Raw genomic sequence first — 27,593 nt, 5'->3', positions numbered from 1 at the left:
AACCTGGAACAAATCCTGTGTTACATGGATTGCAACTTATCGAGGGCTGTGCAGCTAAGGTGAGGAAGACAGGAATGATGTGTTTGATGATTGCGTGGAATGCATTGCAAACTTGGGTTACGTTGCTTGATTTCATTCTACACCTTGAAATTCAGAAACAAGTGAGGCACCAGGTGGAAACCAACAGCTGTCTCTGTGGAAGAGGGGACATAGCTTCCTAATATAACCATTTGAACTCTGCAAACATTCTGCTGGATCTGAACTGCCCTGTATACCAAGACCAATTTGTATACTATATAAATTGGCATGCCCAGACTATGCAGAGGACTCCAGGTGGGGTCCAACCAGCACATGATATAGCTGCAGTGAAGCTTCGCCCCCATTATATAACTGCCTCTGTTATGCATTCTACTGCGAGGGTAATCACATTGTATGTAGCAACTCAGCAAAATAAGGACTCATTTGATCAAAATAAAGAGTTTAAAAACACAAATATGTGTCAGTGCAATCAGTAAGTAATGAGAAATGAAATCCAGAAGTTGGCAAGAATCCCAAGTGGATGTCTTGGTGTGGTTGGGGAAGGGAATCTTTGTCAATGATGGCACACTGTGCATTAACACTGCAGCAGCTGCTGCACCTCTTACAAACTTAGTTTCTTAAGGTAGAGTTTAAAAAAAAAGGGAATTGGATAATTGCATGAAAGGAGAGGCAAAGAAAAGCAGAGCTAAGGAAGTGGGCCCAAATGGCAAGTCTTTCAAAAAACTGGCAATGGTACGATGGCCTGAATGGACTGGCGATGTGTTGTGCACTGCTGATCGTCCATGGCTGGGTCAATACCTCTGCAGCCTTGCGAAATGTCACAGTGGAATTGCATTTCAATGAAACAAGCAGCACAAATCGATTAAGACTGTACAGTTTAACAATACTTGCAGCTTCCTCAGCGCTGCAATTGTGTTGAGTTTCTGTAGTGTAGTGGTGATCACGTTTGCCTCACACGCAAAAGGTCCCCAGTTCGAAACTGGGCAGAAACATTTTCAAAACCAACCCGAACATCTTCGCAAGAAATATGCAATCATTGACATTCCCCATGAACACAACACAATTTCTCAAAGCTCTCTTTCTCTTGCACATTGTGTGCAAAATGCCTTGCACTCGCTCCTCTTTCTAGTCCTGATGCTGCAGAAAGTTCCTCAAAACCGAGCAGTGACACTTTATTTGGCTCAGATTAGAATAGAAACCTGCAACACGAGCTTGCTAAATCACAGCGAATCTTAGTCTCATTTCAGACGAGGCAAAAGCACATCAGCAATTCACTTTCACCAGCTCCACAGTCATTGAGACAGGGGCACGCTGCAATATTTTGACCCGCACTGTCCAATTACTCGCTGTCAGCAGCAAGTGGCGTCTGCTGCCTCAATCAACAGGTTACTGGCCATCTCGGGCCAAATCTCCCCATAAACCAAGCAGCGGCTCAGCAAAACGGAGGCACATGATATCCGGGTCACTGAACCTCCGAGCAGCTCTTCAAGAACACCCAAGTGACTGAAACTTTCTTTGAGTTGCAATGATGAATCTCCGGTGGAAACAAGTTGGGGGAAATTGCTCCTCCTGAACATTTCTTCTTGGGTAAAAGGGGCAAAAATCCTTTTCAATTTAACCACTGCTGCAGCAGATTCTTGGTGTCTTAAGCACCTTGATAACCCAGCTCTTAACATGCAGCCGCAATTATGACAAGGGGTAAAGGTTCATGACACGCAGAGGGGTAAAAGTTATTTAAGTTATGACAGTCGCTCACAGACTTATTAGCGTTTTGTTCAGTCAGTAACAGAGACATACCTGGATTTATTGATGCAGATTAACATAACTATTCAGCGTCACGCAGAGCCGCGAGGAGTACTTTGCCTCACTTAAAGACGGACACAGCTGATTCTGTAACTGAAGCTAAGGAAACAGGCAGACCTGCCAAATTATCATTTTATTTTGTTCTTCATTCGGCAAGTAACAGGAACACTAACAAGGTGGCGTTGAAAATGAGATGCACTGCGGCTCCGCTCAATATCAAAGCGCTCCTTCATATTGAACCGAGGAAGAATATACATGAATAAAAGCAAAATACTGTGGATGCTGGAAATCTGAAATAAAAACAAGAAATTCTGGAAATACTCAGCAGGTCTGGCAGCATCTGTGGAGACAGAAGCAGAGTTAACATTTCGGCTCAGTGACCCTTCTTCAGAACTGGCAAATATTAGAAATGTCAAAGGTTAGAAGCAAGTAAAGCGGGGGTGGAGCAAGAGATAACAAAGGAGAAGGTGTAGATTGGACAAGGCCACAGAATAGCTGACCAGAAGGTCATGGAGCAAAGGCAAACAATATGTTAATGGTGTGTTGAAAGACAAAGCATTAGTACAGAGAGGACTGTTAATGGACAGAAAATTGAACAGCAGCAAGTACAAACAGGAAAAAAAACAGTGGGTAAGCAAACGGAACAAACTAAGATGAAATAAAATAAACATACAAAAAAATGTAAAAAATGTAAAAATGAAAAATAACAAAAAATGAAAGTAAAATGGGGGCCCCGTCATGCTCTGGAATTATTGAACTCAATATTCAGTCCGGCACGCTCTCGTGTGCAGTGGTTCACACCACAGCCTCACAGCTCCAGCGACCCGCTTTCAATTCTGGGCACTGCCTGCGTGGTGTTTGCAAGTTCTCCCTGTGTCTGCGTGGGATTCCTCTGGGTGCTCCGGTTTCCTCCCACATGCCAAAGACTGGCTGCTTGATAGGTTAATTGGCCATTATAAATTGCCCCTCGTATAGGGAGGTGGTAGGGAAATATAGGGAAGGTGGGGATGTGGTAGGAATATGGAATTCGTGTCGGATTAGTATAAATGGGTGGTCGATGGTCAGCACAGACTCGGTGGGCCGAAGGGCCTGTTTCACTGCTGTATCACCAAACTAATCTAATCGGTCAACGGGATGCTGTTTTTCGAGCTTGTGTTGATGTTCACTGGAACACTGAGGCAATCCCAGGAAAGAGATGTGAGCATGAGAGCAGTGGGCAGTCTTGAAATGGCAAGCAACCGGAAGCTCAGGGTCCTGCTTGCGGACTGAGCCGACGTATTCCGCAAAGCGGTCACCCAGTCTGCGTTTGGTCTCCCCAATAAACATGAATATACATGAATTGGATTTAGGCGCCAGTATGTTGCAAAACAAGAAGAAAGAAAAGCACAAATGCCATTAACTCTGACTTTGCAAATGATTCACTGAAAAATTCTTTCCTTTGCTGGAAAAGATGACTATTGTGCATCTGAAAATGGGCACCATGGAATTGTGTTGCATACTGACCTGTTTTCTTATATTTGCCTGTCATCTGTGCAATTCAATTTGTGTTGGATATTGCTGAGAATCTCATTTCAAGATGAGGGCACAGATATTATTATAATCCTACTGAAAGCCTAAACCTGGAACAAATCCTGTGTTACATGGATTGCAACTTATCGAGGGCTGTGCAGCTAAGGTGAGGAAGACAGGAATGATGTGTTTGATGATTGCATGGAATGCATTGCAAACTTGGGTTACGTTGCTTGATTTCATTCTACACCTTGAAATTCAGAAACAAGTGAGGCACCAGGTGGAAACCAACAGCTGTCTCTGTGGAAGAGGGGACATAGCTTCCCAATATAACCATTTGAACTCTGCAAACATTCTGCTGGATCTGAACTGCCCTGTATACCAAGGCCAATTTGTATACTATATAAATTGGCATGCCCAGACTATGCAGAGGACTCCAGGTGGCGTCCAACCAGGACATGATATAGCTGCAGTGAAGCTTCGCCCCCATTATATAACTGCCTCTGTTATGCATTCTACTGCGAGGGTAATCACATTGTATGTAGCAACTCAGCAAAATAAGGACTCATTTGATCAAAATAAAGAGTTTAAAAACACAAATATGTGTCAGTGCAATCAGTAAATAATGAGAAATGAAATCCAGAAGTTGGCAAGAATCCCAAGTGGATGTCTTGGTGTGGTTGGGGAAGGGAATCTTTGTCAATGATGGCACACTGTGCATTAACACTGCAGCAGCTGCTGCACCTCTTACAAACTTAGTTTCTTAAGGTAGAGTTTAAAAAAAAAGGGAATTGGATAATTGCATGAAAGGAGAGGCAAAGAAAAGCAGAGCGAAGGAAGTGGGCCCAAATGGCAAGTCTTTCAAAAAACTGGCAATGGTACGATGGCCTGAATGGACTGGCGATGTGTTGTGCACTGCTGATCGTCCATGGCTGGGTCAATACCTCTGCAGCCTTGCGAAATGTCACAGTGGAATTGCATTTCAATGAAACAAGCAGCACAAATCGATTAAGACTGTACAGTTTAACAATACTTGCAGCTTCCTCAGCGCTGTAACTGTGTTGAGTTTCTGTAGTGTAGTGGTGATCACGTTTGCTTCACACGCAAAAGGTCCCCAGTTCGAAACTGGGCAGAAGCATTTTCAAAACCAACCCGAACATCTTCGCAAGAAATATGCAATCATTGACATTCCCCATTAACACAACACAATTTCTCAAAGCTCTCTTTCTCTTGCACATTGTGTGCAAAATGCCTTGTACTCGCTCCTCTTTCTAGTCCTGATGCTGCAGAAAGTTCCTCAAAACCGAGCAGTGACACTTTATTTGGCTCAGATTAGAATAGAAACCTGCAACACGAGCTTGCTAAATCACAGCGAATCTTAGTCTCATTTCAGACGAGGCAAAAGCACATCAGCAATTCACTTTCACCAGCTCCACAGTCGTTGAGACAGGGGCACGCTGCAATATTTTGACCCGCACTGTCCAATTACTCGCTGTCAGCAGCAAGTGGCGTCTGCTGCCTCAATCAACAGGTTACTGGCCATCTCGGGGAGGTAATATAGCACAACCCGGGCCAAATCTCCCCATAAACCAAGCAGCGGCTCAGCAAAACGTAGGCACATGATATCCGGGTCACTGAACCTCCGAGCAGCTCTTCAAGAACACCCAAGTGACTGAAACTTTCTTTGAGTTGCAATGATGAATCTCCGGTGCAAACAAGTTGGGCTAAATTGCTCCTCCTGAACATTTCTTCTTGGGTAAAAGGGGCAAAAATCCTTTTCAATTTAACCACTGCTGCAGCAGATTCTTGGTGTCTTAAGCACCTTGATAACCCAGCTCTTAACATGCAGCCGCAATTATGACAAGGGGTAAAGGTTCATGACACGCAGAGGGGTAAAAGTTATTTAAGTTATGACAGTCGCTCACAGACTTATTAGCGTTTTGTTCAGTCAGTAACAGAGACATACCTGGATTTATTGATGCAGATTAACATAACTATTCAGCATCACGCAGAGCCGCTAGGAGTACTTTGCCTCCCTTAAAGACGGACACAGCTGATTCTGTAACTGAAGCTAAGGAAACAGGCAGACCTGCCAAATTATCATTTTTATTTTGTTCTTCATTCGGCAAGTAACAGGAACACTAACAAGGTGGCGTTGAAAATGAGATGCACTGCGGCTCCGCTCAATATCAAAGCGCTCCTTCATATTGAACCGAGGAAGAATATACATGAATAAAAGCAAAATACTGTGGATGCTGGAAATCTGAAATAAAAACAAGAAATTCTGGAAATACTCAGCAGGTCTGGCAGCATCTGTGGAGACAGAAGCAGAGTTAACATTTCGGCTCAGTGACCCTTCTTCAGAACTGGCAAATATTAGAAATGTCAAAGGTTAGAAGCAAGTAAAGCGGGGGTGGAGCAAGAGATAACAAAGGAGAAGGTGTAGATTGGACAAGGCCACAGAATAGCTGACCAGAAGGTCATGGAGCAAAGGCAAACAATATGTTAATGGTGTGTTGAAAGACAAAGCATTAGTACAGAGAGGACTGTTAATGGACTGAAAATTGAACAGCAGCAAGTACAAACAGGAAAAAAAACAGTGGGTAAACAAACTGAACAAACTAAGATGAAATAAAATAAACATACAAAAAAATGTAAAAAATGTAAAAATGAAAAATAACAAAAAATGAAAGTAAAATGGGGGCCCCGTCATGCTCTGGAATTATTGAACTCAATACTCAGTCCGGCACGCTCTCGTGTGCAGTGGTTCACACCGCAGCCTCACAGCTCCAGCGACCCGCTTTCAATTCTGGGCACTGCCTGCGTGGTGTTTGCAAGTTCTCCCTGTGTCTGCGTGGGATTCCTCTGGGTGCTCCGGTTTCCTCCCACATGCCAAAGACTGGCTGCTTGATAGGTTAATTGGCCATTATAAATTGCCCCTCGTATAGGGAGGTGGTAGGGAAATATAGGGAAGGTGGGGATGTGGTAGGAATATGGAATTCGTGTCGGATTAGTATAAATGGGTGGTCGATGGTCAGCACAGACTCGGTGGGCCGAAGGGCCTGTTTCACTGCTGTATCACCAAACTAATCTAATCGGTCAACGGGATGCTGTTTTTCGAGCTTGTGTTGAAGTTCACTGGAACACTGAGGCAATCCCAGGAAAGAGATGTGAGCATGAGAGCAGTGGGCAGTCTTGAAATGGCAAGCAACCGGAAGCTCAGAGTCCTGCTTGCGGACTGAGCCGACGTATTCCGCAAATCGGTCACCCAGTCTGCGTTTGGTCTCCCCAATAAACATGAATATACATGAATTGGATTTAGGCGCCAGTATGTTGCAAAACAAGAAGAAAGAAAAGCACAAATGCCATTAACTCTGACTTTGCAAATGATTCACTGAAAAATTCTTTCCTTTGCTGGAAAAGATGACTATTGTGCATCTGAAAATGGGCACCATGGAATTGTGTTGCATACTGACCTGTTTTCTTATATTTGCCTGTCATCTGTGCAATTCAATTTGTGTTGGATATTGCTGAGAATCTCATTTCAAGATGAGGGCACAGATATTATTATAATCCTACTGAAAGCCTAAACCTGGAACAAATCCTGTGTTACATGGATTGCAACTTATCGAGGGCTGTGCAGCTAAGGTGAGGAAGACAGGAATGATGTGTTTGACGATTGCGTGGAATGCATTGCAAACTTGGGTTACGTTGCTTGATTTCATTCTACACCTTGAAATTCAGAAACAAGTGAGGCACCAGGTGGAAACCAACAGCTGTCTCTGTGGAAGAGGGGACATAGCTTCCTAATATAACCATTTGAACTCTGCAAACATTCTGCTGGATCTGAACTGCCCTGTATACCAAGGCCAATTTGTATACTATATAAATTGGCATGCCCAGCCTATGCAGAGGACTCCAGGTGGGGTCCAACCAGGACATGATATAGCTGCAGTGAAGCTTCGCCCCCATTATATAACTGCCTCTGTTATGCATTCTACTGCGAGGGTAATCACATTGTATGTAGCAACTCAGCAAAATAAGGACTCATTTGATCAAAATAAAGAGTTTAAAAACACAAATATGTGTCAGTGCAATCAGTAAATAATGAGAAATGAAATCCAGAAGTTGGCAAGAATCCCAAGTGGATGTCTTGGTGTGGTTGGGGAAGGGAATCTTTGTCAATGATGGCACACTGTGCATTAACACTGCAGCAGCTGCTGCACCTCTTACAAACTTAGTTTCTTAAGGTAGAGTTTAAAAAAAAAGGGAATTGGATAATTGCATGAAAGGAGAGGCAAAGAAAAGCAGAGCGAAGGAAGTGGGCCCAAATGGCAAGTCTTTCAAAAAACTGGCAATGGTACGATGGCCTGAATGGACTGGCGATGTGTTGTGCACTGCTGATCGTCCATGGCTGGGTCAATACCTCTGCAGCCTTGCGAAATGTCACAGTGGAATTGCATTTCAATGAAACAAGCAGCACAAATCGATTAAGACTGTACAGTTTAACAATACTTGTAGCTTCCTCAGCGCTGCAACTGCGTTGAGTTTCTGTAGTGTAGTGGTGATCACGTTTGCCTCACACGCAAAAAGTCCCCAGTTCGAAACTGGGCAGAAACATTTTCAAAACCAACCCGAACATCTTCGCAAGAAATATGCAATCATTGACATTCCCCATTAACACAACACAATTTCTCAAAGCTCTCTTTCTCTTGCACATTGTGTGCAAAATGCCTTGCACTCGCTCCTCTTTCTAGTCCTGATGCTGCAGAAAGTTCCTCAAAACCGAGCAGTGACACTTTATTTGGCTCAGATTAGAATAGAAACCTGCAACACGAGCTTGCTAAATCACAGCGAATCTTAGTCTCATTTCAGACGAGGCAAAAGCACATCAGCAATTCACTTTCACCAGCTCCACAGTCGTTGAGACAGGGGCACGCTGCAATATTTTGACCCGCACTGTCCAATTACTCGCTGTCAGCAGCAAGTGGCGTCTGCTGCCTCAATCAACAGGTTACTGGCCATCTCGGGGAGGTAAAATAGCACAACCCGGGCCAAATCTCCCCATCAACTATGCACCGGCTCAGCAAAATGGAGGCACATGATATCCGGGTCACTGAACCTCCGAGCAGCTCTTGCAGAACACCCAAGTGACTGAAACTTTCTTTGAGTTGCAATGATGAATCTCCGGTGGAAACAAGTTGGGGGAAATTGCTCCTCCTGAACATTTCTTCTTGGGTAAAAGGGGCAAAAATCCTTTTCAATTTAACCACTGCTGCAGCAGATTCTTGGTGTCTTAAGCACCTTGATAACCCAGCTCTTAACATGCAGCCGCAATTATGACAAGGGGGAAAGGTTCATGACACGCAGAGGGGAAAAAGTTATTTAAGTTATGACAGTCGCTCACAGATTTATTAGCGTTCTGTTCAGTCAGTAACAGAGACATACCTGGATTTATTGATGCAGATTAACATAACTATTCAGCGTCACGCAGAGCCGCTAGGAGTACTTTGCCTCCCTTAAAGACGGACACAGCTGATTCTGTAACTGAAGCTAAGGAAACAGGCAGACCTGCCAAATTATCATTTTATTTTGTCCTTCATTCGGCAAGTAACAGGAACACTAACAAGGTGGCGTTGAAAATGAGATGCACTGCGGCTCCGCTCAATATCAAAGCGCTCCTTCATATTGAACCGAGGAAGAATATACATGAATAAAAGCAAAATACTGTGGATGCTGGAAATCTGAAATAAAAACCAGAAATTCTGGAAATACTCAGCACGACTGGCAGCATCTGTGGAGACAGAAGCAGAGTTAACATTTCGGCTCAGTGACCCTTCTTCAGAACTGGCAAATATTAGAAATGTCAAAGGTTAGAAGCAAGTAAAGCGGGGGTGGAGCAAGAGATAACAAAGGAGAAGGTGTAGATTGGACAAGGCCACAGAATAGCTGACCAGAAGGTCATGGAGCAAAGGCAAACAATATGTTAATGTAGTGTTGAAAGACAAAGCATTAGTACAGAGAGGACTGTTAATGGACTGAAAATTGAAGAGCAGCAAGTACAAACAGGAAAAAAAACAGTGGGTAAGCAAACTGAAAAAACTAAGATGAAATAAAATAAACATACAAAAAAATGTAAATAATGTAAAAATGAAAAATAACAAAAAATGAAAGTAAAATGGGGGCCCCGTCATGCTCTGGAATTATTGAACTCAATATTCAGTCCGGCACGCTCTCGTGTGCAGTGGTTCACACCGCAGCCTCACAGCTCCAGCGACCCGCTTTCAATTCTGGGCACTGCCTGCGTGGTGTTTGCAAGTTCTCCCTGTGTCTGCGTGGGATTCCTCTGGGTGCTCCGGTTTCCTCCCACATGCCAAAGACTGGCTGCTTGATAGGTTAATTGGCCATTATAAATTGCCCCTCGTATAGGGAGGTGGTAGGGAAATATAGGGAAGGTGGGGATGTGGTAGGAATATGGAATTCGTGTCGGATTAGTATAAATGGGTGGTCGATGGTCAGCACAGACTCGGTGGGCCGAAGGGCCTGTTTCACTGCTGTATCACCAAACTAAACTAATCGGTCAACGGGATGCTGTTTTTCGAGCTTGTGTTGATGTTCACTGGAACACTGAGGCAATCCCAGGATAGAGATGTGAGCATGAGAGCAGTGGGCAGTCTTGAAATGGCAAGCAACCGGAAGCTCAGGGTCCTGCTTGCGGACTGAGCCGACGTATTCCGCAAAGCGGTCACCCAGTCTGCATTTGGTCTCCCCAATAAACATGAATATACATGAATTGGATTTAGGCGCCAGTATGTTGCAAAACAAGAAGAAAGAAAAGCACAAATGCCATTAACTCTGACTTTGCAAATGATTCACTGAAAAATTCTTTCATTTGCTGGAAAAGATGACTATTGTGCATCTGAAAATGGGCACCATGGAATTGTGTTGCATACTGACATGTTTTCCTATATTTGCCTGTCATCTATGCAATTCAATTTGTGTTGGATATTGCTGAGAATCTCATTTCAAGATGAGGGCACAGATATTATTATAATCCTACTGAAAGCCTAAACCTGGAACAAATACTGTGTTACATGGATTGCATCGTTTCGAGGGCTGTGCAGCTAAGGTGAGGAAGACAGGAATGATGTGTTTGATGATTGCGTGGAATGCATTGCAAACTTGGGTTACGTTGCTTGATTTCATTCTACACCTTGAAATTCAGAAACAAGTGAGGCACCAGGTGGAAACCAACAGCTGTCTCTGTGGAAGAGGGGACATAGCTTCCTAATATAACCATTTGAACTCTGCAAACATTCTGCTGGATCTGAACTGCCCTGTATACCAAGGCCAATTTGTATACTATATAAATTGGCATGCCCAGACTATGCAGAGGACTCCAGGTGGCGTCCAACCAGGACATGATATAGCTGCAGTGAAGCTTCGCCCCCATTATATAACTGCCTCTGTTATGCATTCTACTGCGAGGGTAATCACATTGTATGTAGCAACTCAGCAAAATAAGGACTCATTTGATCAAAATAAAGAGTTTAAAAACACAAATATGTGTCAGTGCAATCAGTAAATAATGAGAAATGAAATCCAGAAGTTGGCAAGAATCCCAAGTGGATGTCTTGGTGTGGTTGGGGAAGGGAATCTTTGTCAATGATGGCACACTGTGCATTAACACTGCAGCAGCTGCTGCACCTCTTACAAACTTAGTTTCTTAAGGTAGAGTTTTAAAAAAAAGGGAATTGGATAATTGCATGAAAGGAGAGGCAAAGAAAAGCAGAGCGAAGGAAGTGGGCCCAAATGGCAAGTCTTTCAAAAAACTGGCAATGATACGATGGCCTGAATGGACTGGCGATGTGTTGTGCACTGCTGATCGTCCATGGCTGGGTCAATACCTCTGCAGCCTTGCGAAATGTCACAGTGGAATTGCATTTCAATGAAACAAGCAGCACAAATCGATTAAGACTGTACAGTTTAACAATACTTGCAGCTTCCTCAGCGCTGCAACTGCGTTGAGTTTCTGTAGTGTAGTGGTGATCACGTTTGCCTCACACGCAAAAGGTCCCCAGTTCGAAACTGGGCAGAAACATTTTCAAAACCAACCCGAACATCTTCACAAGAAATATGCAATCATTGACATTCCCCATTAACACAACACAATTTCTCAAAGCTCTCTTTCTCTTGCACATTGTGTGCAAAATGCCTTGCACTCGCTCCTCTTTCTAGTCCTGATGCTGCAGAAAGTTCCTCAAAACCGAGCAGTGACACTTTATTTGGCTCAGATTAGAATAGAAACCTGCAACACGAGCTTGCTAAATCACAGCGAATCTTAGTCTCATTTCAGACGAGGCAAAAGCACATCAGCAATTCACTTTCACCAGCTCCACAGTCGTTGAGACAGGGGCACGCTGCAATATTTTGACCCGCACTGTCCAATTACTCGCTGTCAGCAGCAAGTGGCGTCTGCTGCCTCAATCAACAGGTTACTGGCCATCTCGGGGAGGTAATATAGCACAACCCGGGCCAAATCTCCCCATAAACCAAGCAGCGGCTCAGCAAAACGTAGGCACATGATATCCGGGTCACTGAACCTCCGAGCAGCTCTTCAAGAACACCCAAGTGACTGAAACTTTCTTTGAGTTGCAATGATGAATCTCCGGTGCAAACAAGTTGGGCTAAATTGCTCCTCCTGAACATTTCTTCTTGGGTAAAAGGGGCAAAAATCCTTTTCAATTTAACCACTGCTGCAGCAGATTCTTGGTGTCTTAAGCACCTTGATAACCCAGCTCTTAACATGCAGCCGCAATTATGACAAGGGGTAAAGGTTCATGACACGCAGAGGGGTAAAAGTTATTTAAGTTATGACAGTCGCTCACAGACTTATTAGCGTTTTGTTCAGTCAGTAACAGAGACATACCTGGATTTATTGATGCAGATTAACATAACTATTCAGCATCACGCAGAGCCGCTAGGAGTACTTTGCCTCCCTTAAAGACGGACACAGCTGATTCTGTAACTGAAGCTAAGGAAACAGGCAGACCTGCCAAATTATCATTTTTATTTTGTTCTTCATTCGGCAAGTAACAGGAACACTAACAAGGTGGCGTTGAAAATGAGATGCACTGCGGCTCCGCTCAATATCAAAGCGCTCCTTCATATTGAACCGAGGAAGAATATACATGAATAAAAGCAAAATACTGTGGATGCTGGAAATCTGAAATAAAAACAAGAAATTCTGGAAATACTCAGCAGGTCTGGCAGCATCTGTGGAGACAGAAGCAGAGTTAACATTTCGGCTCAGTGACCCTTCTTCAGAACTGGCAAATATTAGAAATGTCAAAGGTTAGAAGCAAGTAAAGCGGGGGTGGAGCAAGAGATAACAAAGGAGAAGGTGTAGATTGGACAAGGCCACAGAATAGCTGACCAGAAGGTCATGGAGCAAAGGCAAACAATATGTTAATGGTGTGTTGAAAGACAAAGCATTAGTACAGAGAGGACTGTTAATGGACTGAAAATTGAACAGCAGCAAGTCCAAACAGGAAAAAAAACAGTGGGTAAGCAAACTGAACAAACTAAGATGAAATAAAATAAACATACAAAAAAATGTAAAAAATGTAAAAATGAAAAATAACAAAAAATGAAAGTAAAATGGGGGCCCCGTCATGCTCTGGAATTATTGAACTCAATATTCAGTCCGGCACGCTCTCGTGTGCAGTGGTTCACACCGCAGCCTCACAGCTCCAGCGACCCGCTTTCAATTCTGGGCACTGCCTGCGTGGTGTTTGCAAGTTCTCCCTGTGTCTGCGTGGGATTCCTCTGGGTGCTCCGGTTTCCTCCCACATGCCAAAGACTGGCTGCTTGATAGGTTAATTGGCCATTATAAATTGCCCCTCGTATAGGGAGGTGGTAGGGAAATATAGGGAAGGTGGGGATGTGGTAGGAATATGGAATTCGTGTCGGATTAGTATAAATGGGTGGTCGATGGTCAGCACAGACTCGGTGGGCCGAAGGGCCTGTTTCACTGCTGTATCACCAAACTAATCTAATCGGTCAACGGGATGCTGTTTTTCGAGCTTGTGTTGATGTTCACTGGAACACTGAGGCAATCCCAGGATAGAGATGTGAGCATGAGAGCAGTGGGCAGTCTTGAAATGGCAAGCAACCGGAAGCTCAGGGTCCTGCTTGCGGACTGAGCCGACGTATTCCGCAAAGCGGTCACCCAGTCTGCGTTTGGTCTCCCCAATAAACATGAATATACATGAATTGGATTTAGGCGCCAGTATGTTGCAAAACAAGAAGAAAGAAAAGCACAAATGCCATTAACTCTGACTTTGCAAATGATTCACTGAAAAATTCTTTCCTTTGCTGGAAAAGATGACTATTGTGCATCTGAAAATGGGCACCATGGAATTGTGTTGCATACTGACCTGTTTTCTTATATTTGCCTGTCATCTGTGCAATTCAATTTGTGTTGGATATTGCTGAGAATCTCATTTCAAGATGAGGGCACAGATATTATTATAATCCTACTGAAAGCCTAAACCTGGAACAAATCCTGTGTTACATGGATTGCAACTTATCGAGGGCTGTGCAGCTAAGGTGAGGAAGACAGGAATGATGTGTTTGATGATTGCGTGGAATGCATTGCAAACTTGGGTTACGTTGCTTGATTTCATTCTACACCTTGAAATTCAGAAACAAGTGAGGCACCAGGTGGAAACCAACAGCTGTCTCTGTGGAAGAGGGGACATAGCTTCCTAATATAACCATTTGAACTCTGCAAACATTCTGCTGGATCTGAACTGCCCTGTATACCAAGGCCAATTTGTATACTATATAAATTGGCATGCCCAGACTATGCAGAGGACTCCAGGTGGGGTCCAACCAGGACATGATATAGCTGCATTGAAGCTTCGCCCCCATTATATAACTGCCTCTGTTATGCATTCTACTGCGAGGGTAATCACATTGTATGTAGCAACTCAGCAAAATAAGGACTCATTTGATCAAAATAAAGAGTTTAAAAACACAAATATGTGTCAGTGCAATCAGTAAATAATGAGAAATGAAATCCAGAAGTTGGCAAGAATCCCAAGTGGATGTCTTGGTGTGGTTGGGGAAGGGAATCTTTGTCAATGATGGCACACTGTGCATTAACACTGCAGCAGCTGCTGCACCTCTTACAAACTTAGTTTCTTAAGGTAGAGTTTAAAAAAAAAGGGAATTGGATAATTGCATGAAAGGAGAGGCAAAGAAAAGCAGAGCGAAGGAAGTGGGCCCAAATGGCAAGTCTTTCAAAAAACTGGCAATGGTACGATGGCCTGAATGGACTGGCGATGTGTTGTGCACTGCTGATCGTCCATGGCTGGGTCAATACCTCTGCAGCCTTGCGAAATGTCACAGTGGAATTGCATTTCAATGAAACAAGCAGCACAAATCGATTAAGACTGTACAGTTTAACAATACTTGCAGCTTCCTCAGCTTGTAACTGTGTTGAGTTTCTGTAGTGTAGTGGTGATCACATTTGCCTCACACGCAAAAGGTCCCCACTTCGAAACTGGGCAGAAACATTTTCAAAACCAACCGCACATCTTCGCAAGAAATATGCAATCATTGTCATTCCCCATTAACACAACACAATTTCTCAAAGCTCTCTTTCTCTTCCACATTGTGTGCAAAATGCCTTGCACTCGCTCCTCTTTCTAGTCCTGATGCTGCAGAAAGTTCCTCAAAACCGAGCAGTGACACTTTATTTGGCTCAGATTAGAATAGAAACCTGCAACACGAGCTTGCTAAGTCACAGCGAATCTTAGTCTCATTTCAGACGAGGCAAAAGCACATCAGCAATTCACTTTCACCAGCTCCACAGTCGTTGAGACAGGGGCACGCTGCAATATTTTGACCCGCACTGTCCAATTACTCGCTGTCAGCAGCAAGTGGCGTCTGCTGCCTCAATCAACAGGTTACTGGCCATCTCGGGGAGGTAATATAGCACAACCCGGGCCAAATCTCCCCATCAACCAAGCACCGGCTCAGCAAAACGTAGGCACATGATATCCGGGTCACTGAACCTCCGAGCAGCTCTTCAAGAACACCCAAGTGACTGAAACTTTCTTTGAGTTGCAATGATGAATCTCCGGTGGAAACAAGTTGGGGGAAATTGCTCCTCCTGAACATTTCTTCTTGGGTAAAAGGGGCAAAAATCCTTTTCAATTTAACCACTGCTGCAGCAGATTCTTGGTGTCTTAAGCACCTTGGTAACCCAGCTCTCAACATGCAGCCGCAATTATGACAAGGGGTAAAGGTTCATGACACGCAGAGGGGTAAAAGTTATTTAAGTTATGACAGTCGCTCACAGACTTATTAGCGTTTTGTTCAGTCAGTAACAGAGACATACCTGGATTTATTGATGCCGATTAACAGAACTATTCAGCATCACGCAGAGCCGCTAGGAGTACTTTGCCTCCCTTAAAGACGGACACAGCTGATTCTGTAACTGAAGCTAAGGAAACAGGCAGACCTGCCAAATTATCATTTTTATTTTGTTCTTCATTCGGCAAGTAACAGGAACACTAACAAGGTGGCGTTGAAAATGAGATGCACTGCGGCTCCGCTCAATATCAAAGCGCTCCTTCATATTGAACTGAGGAAGAATATACATGAATAAAAGCAAAATACTGTGGATGCTGGAAATCTGAAATAAAAACAAGAAATTCTGGAAATACTCAGCAGGTCTGGCAGCATCTGTGGAGACAGAAGCAGAGTTAACATTTCGGCTCAGTGACCCTTCTTCAGAACTGGCAAATATTAGAAATGTCAAAGGTTAGAAGCAAGTAAAGCGGGGGTGGAGCAAGAGATAACAAAGGTCAAGGCCACAGAATAGCTGACCAGAAGGTCATGGAGCAAAGGCAAACAATATGTTAATGGTGTGTTGAAAGACAAAGCATTAGTACAGAGAGGACTGTTAATGGACTGAAAATTGAACAGCAGCAAGTACAAACAGGAAAAAAAACAGTGGGTAAGCAAACTGAACAAACTAAGATGAAATAAAATAAACATACAAAAAAATGTAAAAAATGTAAAAATGAAAAATAACAAAAAATGAAAGTAAAATGGGGGCCCCGTCATGCTCTGGAATTATTGAACTCAATATTCAGTCCGGCACGCTCTCGTGTGCAGTGGTTCACACCGCAGCCTCACAGCTCCAGCGACCCGCTTTCAATTCTGGGCACTGCCTGCGTGGTGTTTGCAAGTTCTCCCTGTGTCTGCGTGGGATTCCTCTGGGTGCTCCGGTTTCCTCCCACATGCCAAAGACTGGCTGCTTGATAGGTTAATTGGCCATTATAAATTGCCCCTCGTATAGGGAGGTGGTAGGGAAATATAGGGAAGGTGGGGATGTGGTAGGAATATGGAATTCGTGTCGGATTAGTATAAATGGGTGGTCGATGGTCAGCACAGACTCGGTGGGCCGAAGGGCCTGTTTCACTGCTGCATCACCAAACTAAACTAATCGGTCAACGGGATGCTGTTTTTCGAGCTTGTGTTGATGTTCACTGGAACACTGAGGCAATCCCAGGATAGAGATGTGAGCATGAGAGCAGTGGGCAGTCTTGAAATGGCAAGCAACCGGAAGCTCAGGGTCCTGCTTGCGGACTGAGCCGATGTCTTCCGCAAAGCGGTCACCCAGTCTGCGTTTGGTCTCCCCAATAAACATGAATATACATGAATTGGATTTAGGCGCCAGTATGTTGCAAAACAAGAAGAAAGAAAAGCACAAATGCCATTAACTCTGACTTTGCAAATGATTCACTGAAAAATTCTTTCATTTGCTGGAAAAGATGACTATTGTGCATCTGAAAATGGGCACCATGGAATTGTGTTGCATACTGACCTGTTTTCTTATATTTGCCTGTCATCTGTGCAATTCAATTTGTGTTGGATATTGCTGAGAATCTCATTTCAAGATGAGGGCACAGATATTATTATAATCCTACTGAAAGCCTAAACCTGGAACAAATCCTGTGTTACATGGATTGCAACTTATCGAGGGCTGTGCAGCTAAGGTGAGGAAGACAGGAATGATGTGTTTGATGATTGCGTGGAATGCATTGCAAACTTGGGTTACGTTGCTTGATTTCATTCTGCACCTTGAAATTCAGAAACAAGTGAGGCACCAGGTGGAAACCAACAGCTGTCTCTGTGGAAGAGGGGACATAGCTTCCTAATATAACCATTTGAACTCTGCAAACATTCTGCTGGATCTGAACTGCCCTGTATACCAAGACCAATTTGTATACTATATAAATTGGCATGCCCAGACTATGCAGAGGACTCCAGGTGGGGTCCAACCAGGACATGATATAGCTGCAGTGAAGCTTCGCCCCCATTATATAACTGCCTCTGTTATGCATTCTACTGCGAGGGTAATCACATTGTATGTAGCAACTCAGCAAAATAAGGACTCATTTGATCAAAATAAAGAGTTTAAAAACACAAATATGTGTCAGTGCAATCAGTAAATAATGAGAAATGAAATCCAGAAGTTGGCAAGAATCCCAAGTGGATGTCTTGGTGTGGTTGGGGAAGGGAATCTTTGTCAATGATGGCACACTGTGCATTAACACTGCAGCAGCTGCTGCACCTCTTACAAACTTAGTTTCTTAAGGTAGAGTTTAAAAAAAGGGAATTGGATAACTGCATGAAAGGAGAGGCAAAGAAAAGCAGTGCTAAGGAAGTGGGCCCAAATGGCAAGTCTTTCAAAAAACTGGCAATGGTACGATGGCCTGAATGGACTGGCGATGTGTTGTGCACTGCTGATCGTCCATGGCTGGGTCAATACCTCTGCAGCCTTGCGAAATGTCACAGTGGAATTGCATTTCAATGAAACAAGCAGCACAAATCGATTAAGACTGTACAGTTTAACAATACTTGCAGCTTCCTCAGCGCTGCAACTGTGTTGAGTTTCTGTAGTGTAGTGGTGATCACGTTTGCCTCACACGCAAAAGGTCCCCACTTCGAAACTGGGCAGAAACATTTTCAAAACCAACCCGAACATCTTCGCAAGAAATATGCAATCATTGACATTCCCCATTAATACAACACAATTTCTCAAAGCTCTCTTTCTCTTGCACATTGTGTGCACAATGCCTTGCACTCGCTCCTCTTTCTAGTCCTGATGCTGCAGAAAGTTCCTCAAAACCGAGCAGTGACACTTTATTTGGCTCAGATTAGAATAGAAACCTGCAACACGAGCTTGCTAAATCACAGCGAATCTTAGTCTCATTTCAGACGAGGCAAAAGCACATCAGCAATTCACTTTCACCAGCTCCACAGTCGTTGAGACAGGGGCACGCTGCAATATTTTGACCCGCACTGTCCAATTACTCGCTGTCAGCAGCAAGTGGCGTCTGCTGCCTCAATCAACAGGTTACTGGCCATCTCGGGGAGGTAAAATAGCACAACCCGGACCAAATCTCCCCATCAACCAAGCAGCGGCTCAGCCAAACGTAGGCACATGATATCCGGGTCACTGAACCTCCGAGCAGCTCTTCAAGAACACCCAAGTGACTGAAACTTTCTTTGAGTTGCAATGATGAATCTCCGGTGGAAACAAGTTGGGGGAAATTGCTCCTCCTGAACATTTCTTCTTGGGTGAAAGGGGCAAAAATCCTTTTCAATTTAACCACTGCTGCAGCAGATTCTTGGTGTCTTAAGCACCTTGATAACCCAGCTCTTAACATGCAGCCGCAATTATGACAAGGGGTAAAGGTTCATGACACGCAGAGGGGAAAAAGTTATTTAAGTTATGACAGTCGCTCACAGATTTATTAGCGTTTTGTTCAGTCAGTAACAGAGACATACCTGGATTTATTGATGCAGATTAACATAACTATTCAGCGTCACGCAGAGCCGCTATGAGTACTTTGCCTCCCTTAAAGACGGACACAGCTGATTCTGTAACTGAAGCTAAGGAAACAGGCAGACCTGCCAAATTATCATTTTATTTTGTTCTTCATTCGGCAAGTAACAGGAACACTAACAAGGTGGCGTTGAAAATGAGATGCACTGCGGCTCCGCTCAATATCAAAGCGCTCCTTCATATTGAACCGAGGAAGAATATACATGAATAAAAGCAAAATACTGTGGATGCTGGAAATCTGAAATAAAAACAAGAAATTCTGGAAATACTCAGCACGACTGGCAGCATCTGTGGAGACAGAAGCAGAGTTAACATTTTGGCTCAGTGACCCTTCTTCAGAACTGGCAAATATTAGAAATGTCAAAGGTTAGAAGCAAGTAAAGCGGGGGTGGAGCAAGAGATAACAAAGGAGAAGGTGTAGATTGGACAAGGCCACAGAATAGCTGACCAGAAGGTCATGGAGCAAAGGCAAACAATATGTTAATGGTGTGTTGAAAGACAAAGCATTAGTACAGAGAGGACTGTTAATGGACTGAAAATTGAACAGCAGCAAGTACAAACAGGAAAAAAAAACAGTGGGTAAGCAAACTGAACAAACTAAGATGAAATAAAATAAACATACAAAAAAATGTAAAAAATGTAAAAATGAAAAATAACAAAAAATGAAAGTAAAATGGGGGCCCCGTCATGCTCTGGAATTATTGAACTCAATATTCAGTCCGGCACGCTCTCGTGTGCAGTGGTTCACACGGCAGCCTCACAGCTCCAGCGACCCGCTTTCAATTCTGGGCACTGCCTGCGTGGTGTTTGCAAGTTCTCCCTGTGTCTGCGTGGGATTCCTCTGGGTGCTCCGGTTTCCTCCCACATGCCAAAGACTGGCTGCTTGATAGGTTAATTGGCCATTATAAATTGCCCCTCGTATAGGGAGGTGGTAGGGAAATATAGGGAAGGTGGGGATGTGGAAGGAATATGGAATTCGTGTCGGATTAGTATAAATGGGTGGTCGATGGTCAGCACAGACTCGGTGGGCCGAAGGGCCTGTTTCACTGCTGCATCACCAAACTAAACTAATCGGTCAACGGGATGCTGTTTTTCGAGCTTGTGTTGATGTTCACTGGAACACTGAGGCAATCCCAGGATAGAGATGTGAGCATGAGAGCAGTGGGCAGTCTTGAAATGGCAAGCAACCGGAAGCTCAGGGTCCTGCTTGCGGACTGAGCCGATGTCTTCCGCAAAGCGGTCACCCAGTCTGCGTTTGGTCTCCCCAATAAACATGAATATACATGAATTGGATTTAGGCGCCAGTATGTTGCAAAACAAGAAGAAAGAAAAGCACAAATGCCATTAACTCTGACTTTGCAAATGATTCACTGAAAAATTCTTTCATTTGCTGGAAAAGATGACTATTGTGCATCTGAAAATGGGCACCATGGAATTGTGTTGCATACTGACCTGTTTTCTTATATTTGCCTGTCATCTGTGCAATTCAATTTGTGTTGGATATTGCTGAGAATCTCATTTCAAGATGAGGGCACAGATATTATTATAATCCTACTGAAAGCCTAAACCTGGAACAAATCCTGTGTTACATGGATTGCAACTTATCGAGGGCTGTGCAGCTAAGGTGAGGAAGACAGGAATGATGTGTTTGATGATTGCGTGGAATGCATTGCAAACTTGGGTTACGTTGCTTGATTTCATTCTACACCTTGAAATTCAGAAACAAGTGAGGCACCAGGTGGAAACCAACAGCTGTCTCTGTGGAAGAGGGGACATAGCTTCCTAATATAACCATTTGAACTCTGCAAACATTCTGCTGGATCTGAACTGCCCTGTATACCAAGACCAATTTGTATACTATATAAATTGGCATGCCCAGACTATGCAGAGGACTCCAGGTGGGGTCCAACCAGGACATGATATAGCTGCAGTGAAGCTTCGCCCCCATTATATAACTGCCTCTGTTATGCATTCTACTGCGAGGGTAATCACATTGTATGTAGCAACTCAGCAAAATAAGGACTCATTTGATCAAAATAAAGAGTTTAAAAACACAAATATGTGTCAGTGCAATCAGTAAATAATGAGAAATGAAATCCAGAAGTTGGCAAGAATCCCAAGTGGATGTCTTGGTGTGGTTGGGGAAGGGAATCTTTGTCAATGATGGCACACTGTGCATTAACACTGCAGCAGCTGCTGCACCTCTTACAAACTTAGTTTCTTAAGGTAGAGTTTAAAAAAAAAAGGGAATTGGATAACTGCATGAAAGGAGAGGCAAAGAAAAGCAGAGCTAAGGAAGTGGGCCCAAATGGCAAGTCTTTCAAAAAACTGGCAATGGTACGATGGCCTGAATGGACTGGCGATCTGTTGTGCACTGCTGATCGTCCATGCCTGGGTCAATACCTCTGCAGCCTTGCGAAATGTCACAGTGGAATTGCATTTCAATGAAACAAGCAGCACAAATCGATTAAGACTGTACAGTTTAACAATACTTGCAGCTTCCTCAGCGCTGCAACTGTGTTGAGTTTCTGTAGTGTAGTGGTGATCACGTTTGCCTCACACGCAAAAGGTCCCACTTCGAAACTGGGCAGAAACATTTTCAAAACCAACCCGAACATCTTCGCAAGAAATATGCAATCATTGACATTCCCCATTAACACAACACAATTTCTCAAAGCTCTCTTTCTCTTGCACATTGTGTGCAAAATGCCTTGCACTCGCTCCTCTTTCTAGTCCTGATGCTGCAGAAAGTTCCTCAAAACCGAGCAGTGACACTTTATTTGGCTCAGATTAGAATAGAAACCTGCAACACGAGCTTGCTGAATCACAGCGAATCTTAGTCTCATTTCAGACGAGGCAAAAGCACATCAGCAATTCACTTTCACCAGCTCCACAGTCGTTGAGACAGGGGCACGCTGCAATATGTTGACCCGCACTGTCCAATTACTCGCTGTCAGCAGCAAGTGGCGTCTGCTGCCTCAATCAACAGGTTACTGGCCATCTCGGGGAGGTAATATAGCACAACCCGGGCCAAATCTCCCCATAAACCAAGCAGCGGCTCAGCAAAACGTAGGCACATGATATCCGGGTCACTGAACCTCCGAGCAGCTCTTCAAGAACACCCAAGTGACTGAAACTTTCTTTGAGTTGCAATGATGAATCTCCGGTGGAAACAAGTTGGGGGAAATTGCTCCTCCTGAACATTTCTTCTTGGGTAAAAGGGGCAAAAATCCTTTTCAATTTAACCACTGCTGCAGCAGATTCTTGGTGTCTTAAGCACCTTGATAACCCAGCTCTTAACATGCAGCCGCAATTATGACAAGGGGTAAAGGTTCATGACACGCAGAGGGGTAAAAGTTATTTAAGTTATGACAGTCGCTCACAGACTTATTAGCGTTTTGTTCAGTCAGTAACAGAGACATACCTGGATTTATTGATGCAGAATAACATAACTATTCAGCATCACGCAGAGCCGCTAGGAGTACTTTGCCTCCCTTAAAGACCGACACAGCTGATTCTGTAACTGAAGCGAAGGAAACAGGCAGACCTGCCAAATTAGCATTTTTATTTTGTTCTTCATTCGGCAAGTAACAGGAACACTAACAAGGTGGCGTTGAAAATGAGATGCACTGCGGCTCCGCTCAATATCAAAGCGCTCCTTCATATTGAACTGAGGAAGAATATACATGAATAAAAGCAAAATACTGTGGATGCTGGAAATCTGAAATAAAAACAAGAAATTCTGGAAATACTCAGCAGGTCTGGCAGCATCTGTGGAGACAGAAGCAGAGTTAACATTTCGGCTCAGTGACCCTTCTTCAGAACTGGCAAATATTAGAAATGTCAAAGGTTAGAAGCAAGTAAAGCGGGGGTGGAGCAAGAGATAACAAAGGAGAAGGTGTAGATTGGACAAGGCCACAGAATAGCTGACCAGAAGGTCATGGAGCAAAGGCAAACAATATGTTAATGGTGTGTTGAAAGACAAAGCATTAGTACAGAGAGGACTGTTAATGGACTGAAAATTGAAGAGCAGCAAGTACAAACAGGAAAAAAAACAGTGGGTAAGCAAACTGAACAAACTAAGATGAAATAAAATAAACATACAAAAAAATGTAAAAAATGTAAAAATGAAAAATAACAAAAAATGAAAGTAAAATGGGGGCCCCGTCATGCTCTGGAATTATTGAACTCAATATTCAGTCCGGCACGCTCTCGTGTGCAGTGGTTCACACCGCAGCCTCACAGCTCCAGCGACCCGCTTTCAATTCTGGGCACTGCCTGCGTGGTGTTTGCAAGTTCTCCCTGTGTCTGCGTGGGATTCCTCTGGGTGCTCCGGTTTCCTCCCACATGCCAAAGACTGGCTGCTTGATAGGTTAATTGGCCATTATAAATTGCCCCTCGTATAGGGAGGTGGTAGGGAAATATAGGGAAGGTGGGGATGTGGTAGGAATATGGAATTCGTGTCGGATTAGTATAAATGGGTGGTCGATGGTCAGCACAGACTCGGTGGGCCGAAGGGCCTGTTTCACTGCTGCATCACCAAACTAAACTAATCGGTCAACGGGATGCTGTTTTTCGAGCTTGTGTTGATGTTCACTGGAACACTGAGGCAATCCCAGGATAGAGATGTGAGCATGAGAGCAGTGGGCAGTCTTGAAATGGCAAGCAACCGGAAGCTCAGGGTCCTGCTTGCGGACTGAGCCGATGTCTTCCGCAAAGCGGTCACCCAGTCTGCGTTTGGTCTCCCCAATAAACATGAATATACATGAATTGGATTTAGGCGCCAGTATGTTGCAAAACAAGAAGAAAGAAAAGCACAAATGCCATTAACTCTGACTTTGCAAATGATTCACTGAAAAATTCTTTCATTTGCTGGAAAAGATGACTATTGTGCATCTGAAAATGGGCACCATGGAATTGTGTTGCATACTGACCTGTTTTCTTATATTTGCCTGTCATCTGTGCAATTCAATTTGTGTTGGATATTGCTGAGAATCTCATTTCAAGATGAGGGCACAGATATTATTATAATCCTACTGAAAGCCTAAACCTGGAACAAATCCTGTGTTACATGGATTGCAACTTATCGAGGGCTGTGCAGCTAAGGTGAGGAAGACAGGAATGATGTGTTTGATGATTGCGTGGAATGCATTGCAAACTTGGGTTACGTTGCTTGATTTCATTCTACACCTTGAAATTCAGAAACAAGTGAGGCACCAGGTGGAAACCAACAGCTGTCTCTGTGGAAGAGGGGACATAGCTTCCTAATATAACCATTTGAACTCTGCAAACATTCTGCTGGATCTGAACTGCCCTGTATACCAAGACCAATTTGTATACTATATAAATTGGCATGCCCAGACTATGCAGAGGACTCCAGGTGGGGTCCAACCAGGACATGATATAGCTGCAGTGAAGCTTCGCCCCCATTATATAACTGCCTCTGTTATGCATTCTACTGCGAGGGTAATCACATTGTATGTAGCAACTCAGCAAAATAAGGACTCATTTGATCAAAATAAAGAGTTTAAAAACACAAATATGTGTCAGTGCAATCAGTAAATAATGAGAAATGAAATCCAGAAGTTGGCAAGAATCCCAAGTGGATGTCTTGGTGTGGTTGGGGAAGGGAATCTTTGTCAATGATGGCACACTGTGCATTAACACTGCAGCAGCTGCTGCACCTCTTACAAACTTAGTTTCTTCAGGTAGAGTTTTAAAAAAAAAGGGAATTGGATAACTGCATGAAAGGAGAGGCAAAGAAAAGCAGAGCTAAGGAAGTGGGCCCAAATGGCAAGTCTTTCAAAAAACTGGCAATGGTACGATGGCCTGAATGGACTGGCGATGTGTTGTGCACTGCTGATCGTCCATGGCTGGGTCAATACCTCTGCAGCCTTGCGAAATGTCACAGTGGAATTGCATTTCAATGAAACAAGCAGCACAAATCTATTAAGACTGTACAGTTTAACAATACTTGCAGCTTCCTCAGCGCTGCAACTGTGTTGAGTTTCTGTAGTGTAGTGGTGATCACATTTGCCTCATACGCAAAAGGTCCCCACTTCGAAACTGAGCAGAAACATTTTCAAAACCAACCCGAACATCTTCGCAAGAAATATGCAATCATTGACATTCCCCATTAACACAACACAATTTCTCAAAGCTCTCTTTCTCTTGCACATTGTGTGCAAAATGCCTTGCACTCGCTCCTCTTTCTAGTCCTGATGCTGCAGAAAGTTCCTCAAAACCGAGCAGTGACACTTTATTTGGCTCAGATTAGAATAGAAACCTGCAACACGAGCTTGCTAAATCACAGCGAATCTTAGTCTCATTTCAGACGAGGCAAAAGCACATCAGCAATTCACTTTCACCAGCTCCACAGTCGTTGAGACAGGGGCACGCTGCAATATTTTGACCCGCACTGTCCAATTACTCGCTGTCAGCAGCAAGTGGCGTCTGCTGCCTCAATCAACAGGTTACTGGCCATGTCGGGGAGGTAATATAGCACAACCCGGGCCAAATCTCCCCATAAACCAAGCAGCGGCTCAGCAAAACGTAGGCACATGATATCCGGGTCACTGAACCTCCGAGCAGCTCTTCAAGAACACCCAAGTGACTGAAACTTTCTTTGAGTTGCAATGATGAATCTCCGGTGGAAACAAGTTGGGGGAAATTGCTCCTCCTGAACATTTCTTCTTGGGTAAAAGGGGCAAAAATCCTTTTCAATTTAACCACTGCTGCAGCAGATTCTTGGTGTCTTAAGCACCTTGATAACCCAGCTCTTAACATGCAGCCGCAATTATGACAAGGGGTAAAGGTTCATGACACGCAGAGGGGTAAAAGTTATTTAAGTTATGACAGTCGCTCACAGACTTATTAGCGTTTTGTTCAATCAGGAACAGAGACATACCTGGATTTATTGATGCAGATTAACATAACTATTCAGCATCACGCAGAGCCGCTAGGAGTACTTTGCCTCCCTTAAAGACGGACACCGCTGATTCTGTAACTGAAGCTAAGGAAACAGGCAGACCTGCCAAATTATCATTTTTATTTTGTTCTTCATTCGGCAAGTAACAGGAACACTAACAAGGTGGCGTTGAAAATGAGATGCACTGCGGCTCCGCTCAATATCAAAGCGCTCCTTCATATTGAACTGAGGAAGAATATACATGAATAAAAGCAAAATACTGTGGTTGCTGGAAATCTGAAATAAAAACAAGAAATTCTGGAAATACTCAGCAGGTCTGGCAGCATCTGTGGAGACAGAAGCAGAGTTAACATTTCGGCTCAGTGACCCTTCTTCAGAACTGGCAAATATTAGAAATGTCAAAGGTTAGAAGCAAGTAAAGCGGGGGTGGAGCAAGAGATAACAAAGGAGAAGGTGTAGATTGGACAAGGCCACAGAATAGCTGACCAGAAGGTCATGGAGCAAAGGCAAACAATATGTTAATGGTGTGTTGAAAGACAAAGCATTAGTACAGAGAGGACTGTTAATGGACTGAAAATTGAACAGCAGCAAGTACAAACAGGAAAAAAAACAGTGGGTAAGCAAACTGAACAAACTAAGATGAAATAAAATAAACATACAAAAAAATGTAAAAAATGTAAAAATGAAAAATAACAAAAAATGAAAGTAAAATGGGGGCCCCGTCATGCTCTGGAATTATTGAACTCAATATTCAGTCCGGCACGCTCTCGTGTGCAGTGGTTCACACCGCAGCCTCACAGCTTCAGCGACCCGCTTTCAATTCTGGGCACTGCCTGCGTGGTGTTTGCAAGTTCTCCCTGTGTCTGCGTGGGATTCCTCTGGGTGCTCCGGTTTCCTCCCACATGCCAAAGACTGGCTGCTTGATAGGTTAATTGGCCATTATAAATTGCCCCTCGTATAGGGAGGTGGTAGGGAAATATAGGGAAGGTGGGGATGTGGTAGGAATATGGAATTCGTGTCGGATTAGTATAAATGGGTGGTCGATGGTCAGCACAGACTCGGTGGGCCGAAGGGCCTGTTTCACTGCTGCATCACCAAACTAAACTAATCGGTCAACGGGATGCTGTTTTTCGAGCTTGTGTTGATGTTCACTGGAACACTGAGGCAATCCCAAGATAGAGATGTGAGCATGAGAGCAGTGGGCAGTCTTGAAATGGCAAGCAACCGGAAGCTCAGGGTCCTGCTTGCGGACTGAGCCGATGTCTTCCGCAAAGCGGTCACCCAGTCTGCGTTTGGTCTCCCCAATAAACATGAATATACATGAATTGGATTTAGGCGCCAGTATGTTGCAAAACAAGAAGAAAGAAAAGCACAAATGCCATT

At 43.8% G+C, this 27,593-nt stretch overlaps 8 non-coding genes across 8 annotated transcripts; all 8 read left to right on the top strand.

Annotated features, from left to right (window-relative positions):
• Window positions 1-958: 958 nt before the first annotated feature.
• trnav-cac (transfer RNA valine (anticodon CAC)) lies at window positions 959-1,031 on the top strand. The gene has a single exon. It is a non-coding gene; the product is annotated as a tRNA-Val (tRNA).
• A 3,385-nt stretch (window positions 1,032-4,416) lies between these two features.
• Window positions 4,417-4,489, top strand: trnav-cac (transfer RNA valine (anticodon CAC)). The gene has a single exon. It is a non-coding gene; the product is annotated as a tRNA-Val (tRNA).
• Window positions 4,490-7,898: 3,409 nt separating this feature from the next.
• trnav-cac (transfer RNA valine (anticodon CAC)) lies at window positions 7,899-7,971 on the top strand. The gene has a single exon. It is a non-coding gene; the product is annotated as a tRNA-Val (tRNA).
• Window positions 7,972-11,379: 3,408 nt separating this feature from the next.
• Window positions 11,380-11,452, top strand: trnav-cac (transfer RNA valine (anticodon CAC)). The gene has a single exon. It is a non-coding gene; the product is annotated as a tRNA-Val (tRNA).
• A 3,408-nt stretch (window positions 11,453-14,860) lies between these two features.
• trnav-cac (transfer RNA valine (anticodon CAC)) lies at window positions 14,861-14,933 on the top strand. Its single transcript has one exon. It is a non-coding gene; the product is annotated as a tRNA-Val (tRNA).
• Window positions 14,934-18,323: 3,390 nt separating this feature from the next.
• trnav-cac (transfer RNA valine (anticodon CAC)) lies at window positions 18,324-18,396 on the top strand. The gene has a single exon. It is a non-coding gene; the product is annotated as a tRNA-Val (tRNA).
• Window positions 18,397-21,806: 3,410 nt separating this feature from the next.
• On the top strand, window positions 21,807-21,878 carry trnav-cac (transfer RNA valine (anticodon CAC)). The gene has a single exon. It is a non-coding gene; the product is annotated as a tRNA-Val (tRNA).
• Window positions 21,879-25,288: 3,410 nt separating this feature from the next.
• On the top strand, window positions 25,289-25,361 carry trnam-cau (transfer RNA methionine (anticodon CAU)). Its single transcript has one exon. It is a non-coding gene; the product is annotated as a tRNA-Met (tRNA).
• Window positions 25,362-27,593: the final 2,232 nt, after the last annotated feature.

Source organism: Heterodontus francisci, chromosome 22 (genome assembly GCF_036365525.1).
Source record: "Heterodontus francisci isolate sHetFra1 chromosome 22, sHetFra1.hap1, whole genome shotgun sequence".
In the NCBI taxonomy this organism is placed as follows: domain Eukaryota; kingdom Metazoa; phylum Chordata; class Chondrichthyes; order Heterodontiformes; family Heterodontidae; genus Heterodontus; species Heterodontus francisci.
The sequence above is the reverse complement of the archived record's forward strand: the minus strand, read 5'-3'. Positions and strand labels throughout refer to the sequence as shown.